Source organism: Bidens hawaiensis, unplaced genomic scaffold (assembly GCF_021521415.1).
Source record: "Bidens hawaiensis isolate Kalapana, Puna unplaced genomic scaffold, B.hawaiensis_p1.1 tig00001088_1, whole genome shotgun sequence".
NCBI classification, from domain to species: domain Eukaryota; kingdom Viridiplantae; phylum Streptophyta; class Magnoliopsida; order Asterales; family Asteraceae; genus Bidens; species Bidens hawaiensis.
The window spans coordinates 4743845-4758892 of NW_027491063.1; the positions used below are offsets into that span (position 1 = coordinate 4743845).

The 15048-nt window shown below is 34.7% G+C and overlaps 1 non-coding gene across 1 annotated transcript; it reads left to right on the plus strand.

The window, feature by feature from the left end:
* Nucleotides 1-10978: 10978 nt before the first annotated feature.
* Nucleotides 10979-11084, plus strand: LOC143559510 (small nucleolar RNA R71). Its single transcript, XR_013139953.1, has one exon. It is a non-coding gene; the product is annotated as a small nucleolar RNA R71 (small nucleolar RNA).
* Nucleotides 11085-15048: the final 3964 nt, after the last annotated feature.

The following is a 15048-nucleotide window of genomic DNA, read 5'->3' on the forward strand; positions in this document are numbered from 1 at the left end:
GCAATGAGAGTCATCAACCCCAACCTTATAACCTTTATCACACATTCGTGAGATGCTCAAAAGGTTATATTGAAGTCCTTCCACATAAAATACATTATCAAAGGTAACCTTTCCATTAGTCAGAATTCCTTTCCCTACAATCTTCCCTCCATTTATATCACTCCCAAATGCAACTGGGCCTTCAAACTTTTCTTCATTGTTTACAAGGGACCTCTTATCACATGTCATGTGCCTGGAACATCCACTATACATATACCATACTTCATTAACTGGTGTGGACTGTCCCTACACAAATCTAAGAAATTGATCAGTTAGGTAATGAAGTGCAAGCTGAATCAACTTGCAAATCATCAATGACATGGGCAAGTGTTGCATTAGGATTGGGAATAGGAGTAGGATCCTCATAGACAACTTCACAGAGATCAGAATCATCTGATTCATATCCTGTCTCACTTGTACTTCCCACATATGGAATGATACTATTGCATTCTTCAATTACATAATCTTTCTTCACACTTGGTACAACAGTTTCACTCCTAGGTTTCAAAAGGAATCCATGGGGTTCATATCCATGTTTCAACAGGAATCTTTCATCACCATTAAGCTCTCTTGGTTTCTTCATTAAGAATACTTCTCTTTCCACCTTCTTCTCAACTCTTGGTGACTTAGCAGAATCATCAGGCTTCACAAACTTAGAGTCTTGGTTAGGAACAATTATGATGGGTTGTGTGTTTCTTTTCACTTGGTGAACTATACCCCTTTTTGACTTCCATCAACAGTTTTAGTCTTCTTTTCACCCTTTTCATTATTTGACTCATCACTTTTACCTACCACATCTTCACACTTCCTCCCCTTTCCCCAAATATTCATTATACTTCTCTTTGTAAACTAATGTCTTGTCCAAACTTGGTGTAAGTCAATCTTTGATGGCAAGAATCAGTGTGATGATCATACTCATCACAATGTTTGCACCAAACTTTTCCCTTGAAGCTTTCACCTTACTTTCCCTTCTTGAATTGTTCACTTGGTCTTGGTGGCTCAATGCCAACTGTTTTCTGAGTTTTGAGACCATTAAAGTCAACTGAGAATGACTCAAATTCTTCAATCTTGATATCTTGCCTTTCAACTTTGCTATTCACAAATTTTATTCTTTCCAATTTCATTGGTTCTTCATCCAAATTACCTCTATATTTTGATTGCCTTCTGTCATATTCTTCCATAGTTTCAACTTCTCCAATGTCAAATAATTCTTTACTAAAGAAAAGATGATACACATGTATAAATTGATCACTGATAAAGGTTTCTTTGATCTTCTTCTTGTTATTGATCTTTATTTTCTTGAAAACTTCCTTGCTTGGTGGCTTTCCTTCTTTGATCATTGTTTTTTATGTTTCAAAGAGTTACTGTAACTAGTTTAATCGAGAGCTTACATTGATTTGAAAATTAGGGAAACAAGGGATCCGGTACTAGGTTGTCCATGCATAACTTATCAAAGTTGAATCTTAAGGACCTTTCTAGTACTAAAGATCTTCTAAAATGTACTTCGATGTATATAGGATATATGGACTTTAGTGATGATTAAGGATTGTTCTAAGTAGAGAGTAAAGTCTACATCGTATTTATTTCAAGATGAGGATCCTGGCAGAACACTAGAGATCATAATCGGGGAAAAGACGTTGCCATTATGTTACTTGTATTCATCTCAAGGAGATGTTGCTAAGATAATTTTGTCCTAGGAAAGAGCTTCATAATTTCAAAACTAAATTTCAGAATTTAACCAAGAAATGTACTAAAATTAGAGCTTAAACTTTTTGATTAACAAGCTGACAAGATTGGTTCCACGTTTCGTTGTACCGAAATTTCTCACAATCGAGAGAATAAATCTATGGTTTAGTACCAAATATCAAGAGCACGGATATCTATGTTAATCCATCAATAAATCATATTGCTAGAACTCAAGCAAAATCACTGCCCAATGATGCCGTTCGCAATGGATTGTCGTTTAACAAGGTTAACACCGACAAGAAATCGATTGAACCTAATTCATAAAAGAAAACAGTCTAGTGTTTGAAAAAGAACAAGGCCTGTATGGTTTTATCAAATTCATTTAAAATGGTAAGAACCAATTCTAAATGCCCAAGTGTAATACTTTTAGAATCTTGATTCGGAAATTTCCCCGTGGGATAATTAATAAATAGCGATACGCGAAACTAACATTGTTTAGAATATCGAGATGGATAACATACCCATAGGATACTAAATTCAAAATGCGAAATTCTAGAGAAGAATCTTTTAATACAAGGAAGACTAGTAATGATCCCTCGATTAACACCAGTGTGTTTATGTTAAATGGCCTATACATTTTTGTACTTCTAAGCGATTAGAGATGTTCTTGGGCATAAAACCAGTAAATCAGATAGAAAGTGCTTGGTAGGATTAGCAAACGGAATGTTAATAGTAACCGGTAAAATCATCCATGACTGTAACCTTTTGTTAGAAAACTATAAATGCAGTTCTTTTCTATTCTCTGTCGAGATAGACAGTTCGATTTTCGTTATGGGAATAGATTGATTGTCGATAAATCACGTTATGACTGTATATTCGAAAACGCTAGACCGTTTACCACTCGCAACTGGTGAAACTCTTGTTATCCGTAGTGATCAGTGTAAAATCAAATCAACGTTCGTTATCAAGATATTTCTATAACCATAGATTTTTTGGAAGTTTTCCTTAAAAAACTGTCTGGATAATTTCCATCAAATCATGCTAATTCCAAAATCGATTTGTTCAAAAAACTGCACCGATAGCTAAGTCTCCGCATAGATTGGCAACATCGGAAAAGCAGAAACTGTCCTATCAACTTCATGAACTAGTGGACAAGGGTTTCATAAAACCAAGTTTCTTACCCTCGGGAGCATTAGTTCTATTCATGAAAAAAAAGATAGTTCAATCAAGTATCGATAATCAAGAACTGAATAAACGAACCATAAAAATTTAGTACCCATTGCCAAGAATTGAATATGTGTTCAATCAGTTACAAGGACCTAGTTCATATTCAAAGATTGACTTACATTTTAGTTACCATTATCGAGTAAGACATTTTTTTAGAACATGATGGGTCATCATAAGGTTTTAGTAATAATTCTAGGAGTAACAAATGTGCCCGTTGTGTTTATATATCTCATTAATAATGTATGCCAACCCTACTTGAATAAACTCATAATAATGTTCATCGATGATCTAAGTTGCGATATTAGGAAATTTTCGATGTATGATTTCTGGATTTGGGAAATTCACCCTCTAAGAAATGTAATCTAAGAGCAAGGCATATGCATAAATCTATTAAAGATTAAAAGAATTAAGAATTTGAAACACTAAAGTTCCCAACTGAAGTGCAATAATTATTAGATCTTGTTTAGGTATTATTAGATATTCCTTGAGAATTTCCCTAAGATAGCTCATTCTTTGACATTATTTACCTAGATTGATAAGAAATATGAATGGAACATGGGATAAGACAAACTCTTCATTTACTAGGCAAAAACGGTATAATACACCTATCTTGTTCTGCCTAGAAAGAACATATGGATTTGTAGCTTATAGTGATATTTTACGCTTAGGCCTTGAATGTATGCTTATATAGAAGACAAAGGTGATAACCTATACATAACGAAAACACAAACCGCACAAGAAAAATTATCCAAGTCATGATTTGGAATGGGAACTACTTTTCTCGCTGCAAATTCTTGAGACATGATCGTTACGATACAAAGTGCACTGTCTACACTAATCCTAAGAGTCATCAGTTTATTTTTAACAAGATACAACGACGTTGAGTTTATCTATTTGATGATTATGACTGTAATATTCATTACCACGTAGGTAAACTGAATATTATAGTTGATTCTCAAGTGGAAAGGAAAGAGAAAAGTTGTTACACATATGTAATTTGTGATAAATAATTCAAAATAATTCTTATAATCCGAATTCGAGATGCTCAATACAAAGCCTTGAAGAGGAAATTCAACGGTTAAAAGTCAAGAGAAATTGAATGTGAAATTGCATCAAAAGCCAATGAAACGTTACACTTATTGAACCAAGTTTTGGGACTGCAATATAGGAACTTTTATAGCTGGGTACTAAACGAACGCATAAGTTTGGATACTCAATTTATTCAAGTTCTACCAAGATATAAAAAGATCGCCAAGAATTTTATTTTTAGACCAATGCAAAATTAGGTATTATAGATTATGTGAACAAGCGTTTATCCCAATGTTAGGGCAGAACATCAGATTCATCTAACTTCTGCAACAACCTGAACTTTCCTCAATAGAAATGGGAGCCTATCACCATAGACCTTATAACCAGTTTACCTTGAATATCTAATAAGTGCGACACCATCTAGATAATGGTAGATCTATTCGCTTTTTCTTTACCTCTATGGAGGTAATTTTGTAAGGTAAATTGACAATTACAGTTCTAGAACGTAATTGTAAATTTACAGGTGCATTTGGACTCTAATATGGCTTTTCTATGTCAAGGATTGGGAAAACTCTCCACGAATCTATGGGAATACTCGCCTACCATTGGCTTCCTTTCCTTAATCAATTATCTTCCTATATTAAGGTCTTACTATGGGGAGCCATATATCGAAATAAAATTCGTCAATCATCACATTACTAAGCTAAGCTAGAGGGAAAGCTGAGTCTTCATTATGTTGGACATTTCAAAATCTCCAATCGAGTTGGTCCAAGAGCAGGCAGGCTCGAATTACCTCGAGCGTTCAGTAAAATATTTGACGCGTTCCACGTGTCTAATATGAAGAAATACATATCTGTCGAATCACTGATCATTACATATGACGAAGTCCGCGTAGACAACAAAACTTGGATTTATTGTTAAACATGCCGAAATCATGGATTAAAAAAAATCAAGAAACTCAGGAAACACAAAACCGAGTTAGTCGAAGTCAGGATGAATTCAAGTCGTGGCCCTGTGTGATAGCATGGGAATGACGAGATTAGATGAAAAGAAAATATTCTAACCTCTTCCTATAGAATTAGACACGAGTGCTACCTACTAAATTTCGAGACGAAATTTCTTAAAGGAGGGGAGAATGTGACACCCGACTATTTCAAGCTTAATCTGGTACTAATGTAATCCGTGGTTATGTGATTAAAATATTATAAAGTTATGTTAGTCCAAAAACTCCAAATATATATGAGTTATAGTTTATTATGTTCAAAAAGTAAAAATTTTGGCGCGTAGCAAAATCATCGCGAAACTTACACTAGCGATGACCCGGGTAGAGTTAAAAGTCCAAAAATATTCCTAAACGTCTAGAACGATCTAAAATAATATATTATTTGTAATATATTATTAATAGGTCATAAACTTATTTTTAGGAGTTTCGGTTCGCAAAAATTTAAAAATAAGCGAGTAGAAGCCGGTACTGGACACCGTAAGGACCCGAACCCAACTTACTCCAAAAATTAACATCTTTATATGAAATTGTGAGGAATTTTATGATGGATTTAATGGCCAGGCTAATTTGACATAAAACATCACATAACTAGTCATAGTTTATATAATATAGCCAATGGGTGATATAAAAGAGTTTTAAGTTTGGTGGCCCCTTGCTTCTTTTATTTCTTGAGCCGACCCACCCCCCTAGTATTTCTATCTTTGCTTACCATTTTGAGTTGGTGGAATTTTATGCACCCATTTGTCCTTTACATCCATGCAAGCTACCACTTGTAGTTCACCATCTTACATATAATCATTTTTCATTTCTCAAACACTCCATCCATTCTCATTTCAACCGTCCACCCCGTTCAACCTTACTCTTTCACCATATTTTAAACATTAATCACAAAACAGTAAGAAAACTAGAAGAATCTATGAGTTTGGAGCAAATTTGGAGCTTTGTAAAAGATTTGAAGCCACTTAGGGAAGTTTTAGGATTTCAAGAAAAACCCCACCAAACAAATCACCATCTTCTTCATCTATCTGACCTTAAGTTAAAAACCCCATTCTTATTAAGTTGATTCTTAAAATTTGATGAAAAGGTTCATACATGGTTAAAAGGATTCACAAAGTAAAGGCACATAAAAATGAACATTGGTTACATATGTGTGTGGTGTGTGTGTGTCGTGAAGTATCTATGTGTGTTAATGTGTGACGTACACATGTGCATGCATGTATGCATGTGTATTTTGTTATGGTTTTGGGTTTCGAATGAAAAAAAGTGGTTTAAATGCATATGTAGTTGAGTTTTTTTTAGAAACCCACTAACTTTTGTAAAATATACATACATACATATTTGATCAAATACTTGAAAAGATAATTTGTTTAATAATAAATTAATCTTAGGTTTTGATGATGAGTTTTCAAGATCATAAAAGTTGAATAAAGTACATGACTAATAATAATAGAATCTGAATTTTCTAAGGTAAATAAATGTTACATGAAGTGCCAAATGTTTTTCAAAACATATAAATTTACATGTAAGAAAATAAATACGAGATATGATCAAATGTTTACTTTTAACTAGTTAAAATTGCATTTTCAAATCATATGGTCAAAACTGAAAATTTCTAAGTATCGCATGTTTAAAGTAGTTAATATTTGTGTGTTATATGGCGTACATGCTTCACTTGTTGAATTTTAAGTGTCGGTTGATTAAATAGTTTAAAATACCGCGTTTTAACGCGAAACCGACAAGATTATAAGTGTTGTTTTGAAATAGCCTTTAAAACTTAAAACTTAAATGAATTACAAAAGATAATATATACATATATATATACATATATATATATATATATAATTAGGTTAATATGGAAAACTTGACAATAGACGAGTCGGGTGGCGAGAGATGAGGCGAAAACGTTAAAATGACCATTTTTATGAAAAATTAGCGAAACCGAAAATGGAAATATTTTTATAAACTAAATCATATAACTTATATAATTTAACTGTATAGAATGTTTTCATACTTAAAACAGTAAGTTTTTATATAAAAACGTAACCGGTTCGTCATTAAACGTGAAATCGACAAAACCGGAAAATGGTTTAAAAACATAAAGTTTATAAAACTTGGAATAAGAATAAAAGTATGTATAATTTCAGCAATAAAGTTATACTGAATTTGAGATATAAATAATCTTTAGTTAATATAAATATTATTAAATAATTAATAATAATATCTATGTGCATAAACTTGTTTATTGTTAAGTGTTTTAATTGCATATGAATAAGTAGTTAGAGAATTAGGTGTTTGTAATATGTTAGAACCTTGTGTGCTTGTATAAGAATAAAAAATTTGGACTTAACCGAACTAAAGGTCACCAGTGGATCGTTTGAACACAAAAATAATAAAACTAAACATTTATCTTAGAAAGATAAAAACGTTTATGTGAACGCTTTAAGTTGGATGAACAACTTAGATTATAAATATGAATGGATTATTAAAAGGTGTACTATATTAATAGGACACGAGTGTTTAGGCGTTTACCGACATTATACCGCTAAAGGTGAGTTTCTTAGAAATCCCCATTTTTTAAATGTTTTTAGATGATTTATATTTGTTTTGGGGGAAAACACGTTTGGGTCTAAAACGCGTTTTAATTGAACTATTGTGGTATTGGAACGACTTTAAATCTGGCCAACGTTAACTAACGTGGTCGGGCTGCCGAGGGCATATTGTGAAAATTACTGCATTCTTATATTCATTAACTGTTAGTAGGCATAGAAATACTGATAGATCTATCGGGGTGACGTCCTATCATAACCGGTCGCGCCAGTGAAGTAAGTGATAAATATTTCGAATTATTGTACGCTTTGATTATAGGTTTAAAGGTGTCATACATTTTTTATATTCCTAGCTAGTTTATAACTATCACATTTGTTAGAAAATAAAATGTTGAATTTCTGACACTTTCGTTATTAAAGCGAAAGGGGGGTCCATTCGTCCGTCGTAGTAACGAGGACCGACGATAATTTTAAATTAAATTTTGTGTGTGTGAAGAAAGTAGATCTTGGTCTGTACAAATGGTACTGTGTTAACTTTGGTCTAGTATGGGCAAAGAAGTTTTGAGATAAATGAAGCGGGACTTTTTGTAATTACTGATTTTGTATTGACAAAGAAAAATTGTGTTAAAACGACACTTTGGTTAAGCGAAAGGGGTCTAATGGGTTTCATGGGACAAAGCTGCTTCCGATGTGACTTTTGGTTTCATGCCAATAAGGACGAATAAATATTTTAACAAATGAAATTTGTTTTTAAATATTGTTATGACAATAAATGGTTAAATGCCATTTTTGATATTTCAACGAACGTTGACTTTGGGCCGTATGGACGAAGTGGTATTTATGAAACCAAGAAAAGCTTTGTTTCAAAGTTTAAGTTTTGAAATTTAAGAACTCACCAACCATTGTGTTGACGTATTTTAAACGTGTTTTTCAGGTAAGGAAAAACAGGTGCTTCGTGGAGACGATGTTGGAAAACAGTTGTAATACTTAAATGTTGGACTTGTATTTTAAATAAACCGTGTACTCTGACACGTGTAATTTATAACATTTTATATGGAATAAAAGTCCAACTTTTATGTGAATATGTTGTGCTTAAATACTGATGGCTAAACAACGCCTGTCACCGCGGACATTATTTGATTAAGTCTTCCACTGTTAAATTAAAACTTTTGGGGTATGACAAAAATGGTCTATTGAGGTGGCGGTATTAAATTTCCGATAATCGATGCACACTCACCACCCGGTTACCTGTCGGGTGGCAATTTGTTCACCATTATCATCTTTTATTACCTGGATGCCGACTTTCTTGGGCACTGTCTTAAATGGAATAAATGATCTCCACATCCAACCACTTAATCACCTCCTTTTTCACCACTTCCCGCAAATCCGGGTTCAATCTTCTTTGAGTCTCCCTTGTTGGTTTAGCCTCCTCATATGTAATTATTTTATGCATAACGATCGAAAAACTAATACCCTTTAAATCTGCAAGTGTCCATCCATTGGCTGCCTTATGTGCTTCCAAAACCTTCACCAATGTCCACTCTTGATCTTCCTCTAAGTTAGAAGTAATGATAATCTAAAGGGTATCATTCTCCCTTAAGAATGGATACTTCAAATTGTTTGGAAGTTCCTTCAATTCAACCTTTGGTGGACACTCCAAAGATGGTTTTGTATCCGAGTTGATCTCCGTTGGCAAGTTCTCAAATTTATGTGTCCAAGGTGGTCTTCCCTCTTTCATAGCTAAAGCACCTTGTCTTTGCTCTTCCATCCGCAAAGCACACACGTGTACCTGTTCACAATCATCACAAATACAAGCTTCCACACAATCCTCACCATATTCATGAGGAATACAATGATCCACCACATCTTCCGTAAAACATTCTTCTCCGTTAAAGTATTAGCAACGTTAGTAAAAACATTAAGTCAGTCATTGGTATTTTCCGATTACCAAACGCCATGTCAACGGTACCAAATCTACAATCAATGATTTCATGGGCAGTGATAAAAAATGGTTGACCCAAGATAACATTAAGTTGTTGACTTGGGTCACCCGGTGATTAATCTGACACCAAAAAGTCCACATAATAGTAAAATCCACCACTTTCACGAGGAAGTTTATGAAACAAATCAGCCAATAGAACCGTGGTCTCAACACGTTTCAATGGACCAAAGTCATATTGGTCATATAAACCCCCTAGGAGAATTCTTATTCCGGCCCCAAGATCTAATAACGACCTAGACATTTGAAAATCGCTAACTTGAATATTAATTAAGGGCATTCCCGGATCTTGAAGCTTAGGAGGAAGATCTCCTTTTAAACTGTATTTACCTGCTCGGTTAAATCCACCCGTTTAGGCACTTTTTTTTGCCTCTTTTTAGTGAATAATTCTTTAAAAAAATTGCATATGCGGTAATATGTTTGATTGCCTCAAGTAGAGGCAATTTCACTTTTACCTTTTTTAACACCTCCCACATTTCCTCCTTTTGAGGACCCCGTTTTAAAATTTCATTTTTCTTACCCGGTTCAAGCAAAGCTGAAGGAAATGGAACCACATTTGGTTCAACTTCCTTGTTTTTACCATTTGAGTTTGAAGCTTGACCCGAAACTTGTAACGATTTTTCAAAAGTGACATGTTTATTGGGTTTATTGGTTTCAATTTCATCATTATCACTTTCATTACTCATAATGTCATCAACTTCCCCATCAACCAAACCGGGTGATAAATCAGTTTTATACTCTTTACCACTTCTTAACACACTAACATGGTTAATAGGAACGTTAAGGGACGAGCTATGGGAAGGATTTACCATGGTGTCGCTTGGCAGTTGGCCTTTGTTTTTCTTCAATTCCGACACTTCGGTTGCAAGTTGTCCCATTTGGGTGGTCATATAATGGATTGCTTTGTCTCGGACTTCATCCTTTTGCATTCGGGCTTCATCAAGTTGATTTCTCATTTGCATGTCTTATTGCATCATCTTTAGCATGTCCATGACTTCATTCCCACTTGATGAACTTTGACCCGATGACCCACTTTGACCACCACCCGCTTGACCTTGAAACCATTGATTGTTTCCGCCATGAAAATTACCTTGACCCCCTTGGAAATTCGGATTGGATTGAGTAGTTGAATTCCCATGGAGAAAATTTGGATGATTTCTCAATCCGGATCATGACCCAACTCATTGCAATTCGTGCAAACATCAATTACTTGATTAGTGGTTTGTACCCCTCCATCCTCCACAGCATGTACTTGCGGTCTTGCAATTGCCGCCCGTACTCTTTTTGTGGTTTGAACCTTTCTCTTTGATGTGACCGGCATTTTTTGAAAAATTCCCAATCATCTTGCTCATAATTAGTACCAAATGTACCATTTGTAATCGATCTCAAATCCCGCTCATCTTCCGTGCTCAACCCTCATGAAAGGCATTCAACAATTCTTAAAGAGCAATACCATGGTGAGGACAATTCTTAATCATCATGTTAAACCGCTCGAATGCTTCATGAAACATCTCACCAGGTTGTTTTTGGAAAGTTCTCAAATCTTTTCTTGCATCATTGGTCTTTTGAGCCGTGTAAAATTTTCCAATAATCTTTGTTGCATCTCGGCCCAAGTATAAATGGATGCGAAAGGCAATGTGTAAAACCATCTCTTCTCCTTATCTTCAAATGAGAATTGAAGAACAAACTTAACCTCATCCAATGAAAACCCTTGACCCACAATCGTGTTGCAAATTGAGTCATACGCCTCCAAGTGAAAGTAAGGTTCCTCCGTTGCTAGACCCTTATAGTTTGGAAAACTTTGGAGTGAATTGGTTCTCACCTCAAATGTTCTTCCATGTTGATTTTGATGAATAACCACCAGAGATGGATTATTAGTGACGATTGGTCAAAAGTGAGCTTCAATTCCCCTTACCATCTCTCTTGCATGCCTTCTTGGTACCCCCACTGGGACTCTTAGTTGACCAATTTGCCTATACATAGGCGTTCGATGTGCAAATTGTTGAAATTGTGGTAGGGGCATTTGTTGTTGCCCTTGTGGATGAACTTGTTCTGGAACTTGTTGTAAAATAACCGGTAGTAGTTGAACTTGTTGTTGAACAACCGGTGGTGGTTGTGTATTGAATTCTTGCACTGGTTCCATTTGTTGTCTTTGAACATAGCCAAAGTTCCCTTGATTCACCCTTTCACTTCCATCACCCTACGTGTAGTAACCATCTACTTCATACCCCTCAGACTCCCCGTCAGCATAACCATCACCTTGTGTTCTTGAATATTGCATAAAAGGTGGTGGTTGATATTGGTAACTTGATTGTGGTTGTTGAAACGTTGGTTGTTGGTTTTGTAGGGATGATGATGGATTTAAAGTAGGAAAAAGATTGGAAATATGCGGCAATGTTGATGGTATTGAGTAAGTGAATTGAGTGTTCATAGGCTCGGTTGTGTAGGTTGGTTTTACTTCACTAGATGAAGTATGTATGGTAGTAGTAATTGGTGGAGGTGTGGCTGGAAATGTTTGACCCAGAGTTGGAACATGTGAATAAATGATGTTGTTCGATGCAGTTGGAGAACCAAGAAGTTTTGTCACACCCCGACCAAAGGCGGCGGAACATGCCGAGGTGTAACGATTGCCGATAAGCACATGACACTATTTAAGCGACAATATTTAATAAACCCATTTCGTTTCACAACATCGAAAATGTCACATATCAATATTCATAACAAGTCATAACAAAATATAGCAAATCAAATATTGTTCATTTTTGCTAATATCCTAATGGTATTTGTGACGTTTTCTTCAAGCATCCAAAATCAACCAAGATGTAAACCTGTAACATTTCATAAAATAAAGTTTGTCAACACAAAGGTTGGTGAGCAATTCATAAGTTTGAGCATATAGGTATATAGTAATAAAAGCCACAAAACTTGTATGCGAAACAATAAACAAAAGCCATAATTTGTATAAAATCGCTAATAGAATTACGTTAGCGACACCTAACTATAAGGGGATACCAAATAGTCTAGGATTTAATAGAATATCGTTAATTGCATTACGTTAACGACACCGTGCTATAAGAGAATACCAGATAGTTCACGGATTTAAAGACTTCCACCAACCAAAAGCGATAAACACGTAAGCATATAAGCATAGAACACCAAATCGAGCAAGTATTTAAGTAATGTTTACAATCACCTTTGTTGGTTTAAGATTCAAGTAAATAAAGCATTTAGTTTGATAAGTATGAAATGTCACCCCCAAAACAAAAGATAGAAAACGGGGTATGAAGTTACTCACGTTCAAGTAATAAACTTGAAAGATTGATTATTTGGAGATTTGCCGGAACGACGAGTTTAACATATGAAGCCTAAATAAAAGAAAGTCTTGGATTTAGAAAGGTTGTCTTGAAGATCTTTAAATAAAATAATTGTTGCAAAATGTAAACAATTAAAGTTCAAGGTTTATAATGTAACTATTTAAGAATTTATAACAATAACCCTTTAAAAATGTAAGTTTGCTCGAAACCGGGTTAAAGTATCCAACCTTAATACTTACTTAACCTATGTTAAGTAATAAGGTGAGAAAATGCTGAATGCAAGTTCCTTTGGGACAAAGATAATAAAACGGGTCTTTCAAGAGTGTTCGGGTTGTTGGTTCGAGTCTTGATAATTGGTCAAACCCAAAGTCAACTTTCCAAAATAATGAATGTTATGAGATAACTCAATAAAACTTTATAAGACTTAACCAAGTATGTAGATCTGTTGTTTTATAACTAACAACGTACGTTAAGGGAGTGTTCGGTTATGTCGGTCCAAACTATGTTATGAGACCAAGTTGGATCTAACAATTCCAAGTACATAAGAAAATAATTAAAATCAGTTTATAAACTATTTTTAAAGAAATATACAAGTCTTGATAGATAAAAACACACTTGTGTGTCTTAAGCGAGTACAAATCGGATTGGTTCATTTTCCATATCACAGTATGTTCCTTGATGGTTTTCACATGCCCAAATATCATAGATCTTGTATAATAATTTATAAATGAAAAATATTTAAGTTTTACAACAAGTCTTTTAAGCAAAAGTTTCGGTTTAGTTCGGTTTCCATCTCCCAACGAGTTCATAGATGGATTCCACAAGCTTAATATCAAAGAACTTGTAAAAATAATTTTTGAAACTCAAATCTAACATTAAACATGTTTAAACATCTATTTTAATAAAACTATTAAGCAAAAGTTCGGTTCACGGTGTGGACAATTTACGGTTAAACCCAGGTTAGTCTCTACAAACCTCCACCATGGAACTTCATAAATATGACAAAAAAAAACTAAAAAGAGTAGAAGTTAGTCATGGATAGTATGTGAAAACAAGTTATGTGTGTGTATATATATCAAGAACACGAAGTCATCCATGAAGTCTTGCCTTACGAGGTCGAAACGTAACCGATCGGAACCGGAGAAGCAACTACCAAAGGAAACAAGGGGTGTGTATTATATATATGTTGTCACATCCTGTTCAAGTGTTAGTAATGTTAGATGAATAAGTTAGAATGAAAGACTATAGTTAGTTTGACTTGAGAAGTCAAAACTTCAAGAATACATAAGAAATAACAACCTTGAATCTATGGAGTTTTGAGAGGGTTTTTGGAGATGTAGCAAGTGTGAAAATGAAGGATATGGGTGTGTATATATAGGGTAAGGGTCAGAGCTTATTTACGAGGTTCTCTTTTATGTTTTATATGAAAATAGGTTGGTTAAACAAACAAGCAAAGCACAAAACAACAAATAAAAATGAAATGTGTGCAGGTGGCCCTAGATGTCGCGCGGCCTCCCCTTGGTCGCGCGGCGAGGCATGTTCAGGGGGGGCTGGCCCTGCTCATCTTTTGTGGTTCGTTTGTACGTCCGGAAGTTCGTTTTTGATGTACTTTGCTCGTTTTAAGTCCGTTTTCGAATCCGTAAAAGAGGTTTTTCAAATTGAAAAAATGGGAATGTTTTGGTAACATAAAAATCTAATATTTTATATATCATGAATTTCGGTTTACAAAACGGGTCGGTTTACAATATAAAACAGTACAAATACGGATACAAACAAGACTCGAATTTGACGAATGTCACAAGTTTGTTCTCCCGAATTAGCACTCGGTTTCGTCTAAGAGTTTGTTCTATCTCGGGATCAAAAACTAGTGGTGATGACCTGTTAGAGCCTCTAGTATTCATGCACCTGTAAGTACCTGCACACAAACACAACCATCGTATACCCGAAAATAGCATACAACCTACACAAGTTAACACACGTTGCGCACTACTCCGGCGCAACGGCGCCAAATTTGACGTGATGTCGAAGACTCACTCAAAAATAAACCAAATACATCTAATTAGATAGCAAGTAAGTGGGTGTCGAACACAAAGAGTTTTTGGAATGTGTGTTTACTAGTAGCTTTAACAGACAACTAATTAAATTAAACTAAATTGCATAAAAAGTAATTTCAGATTTTGATTGAATCGAATTGATTACTAAAAA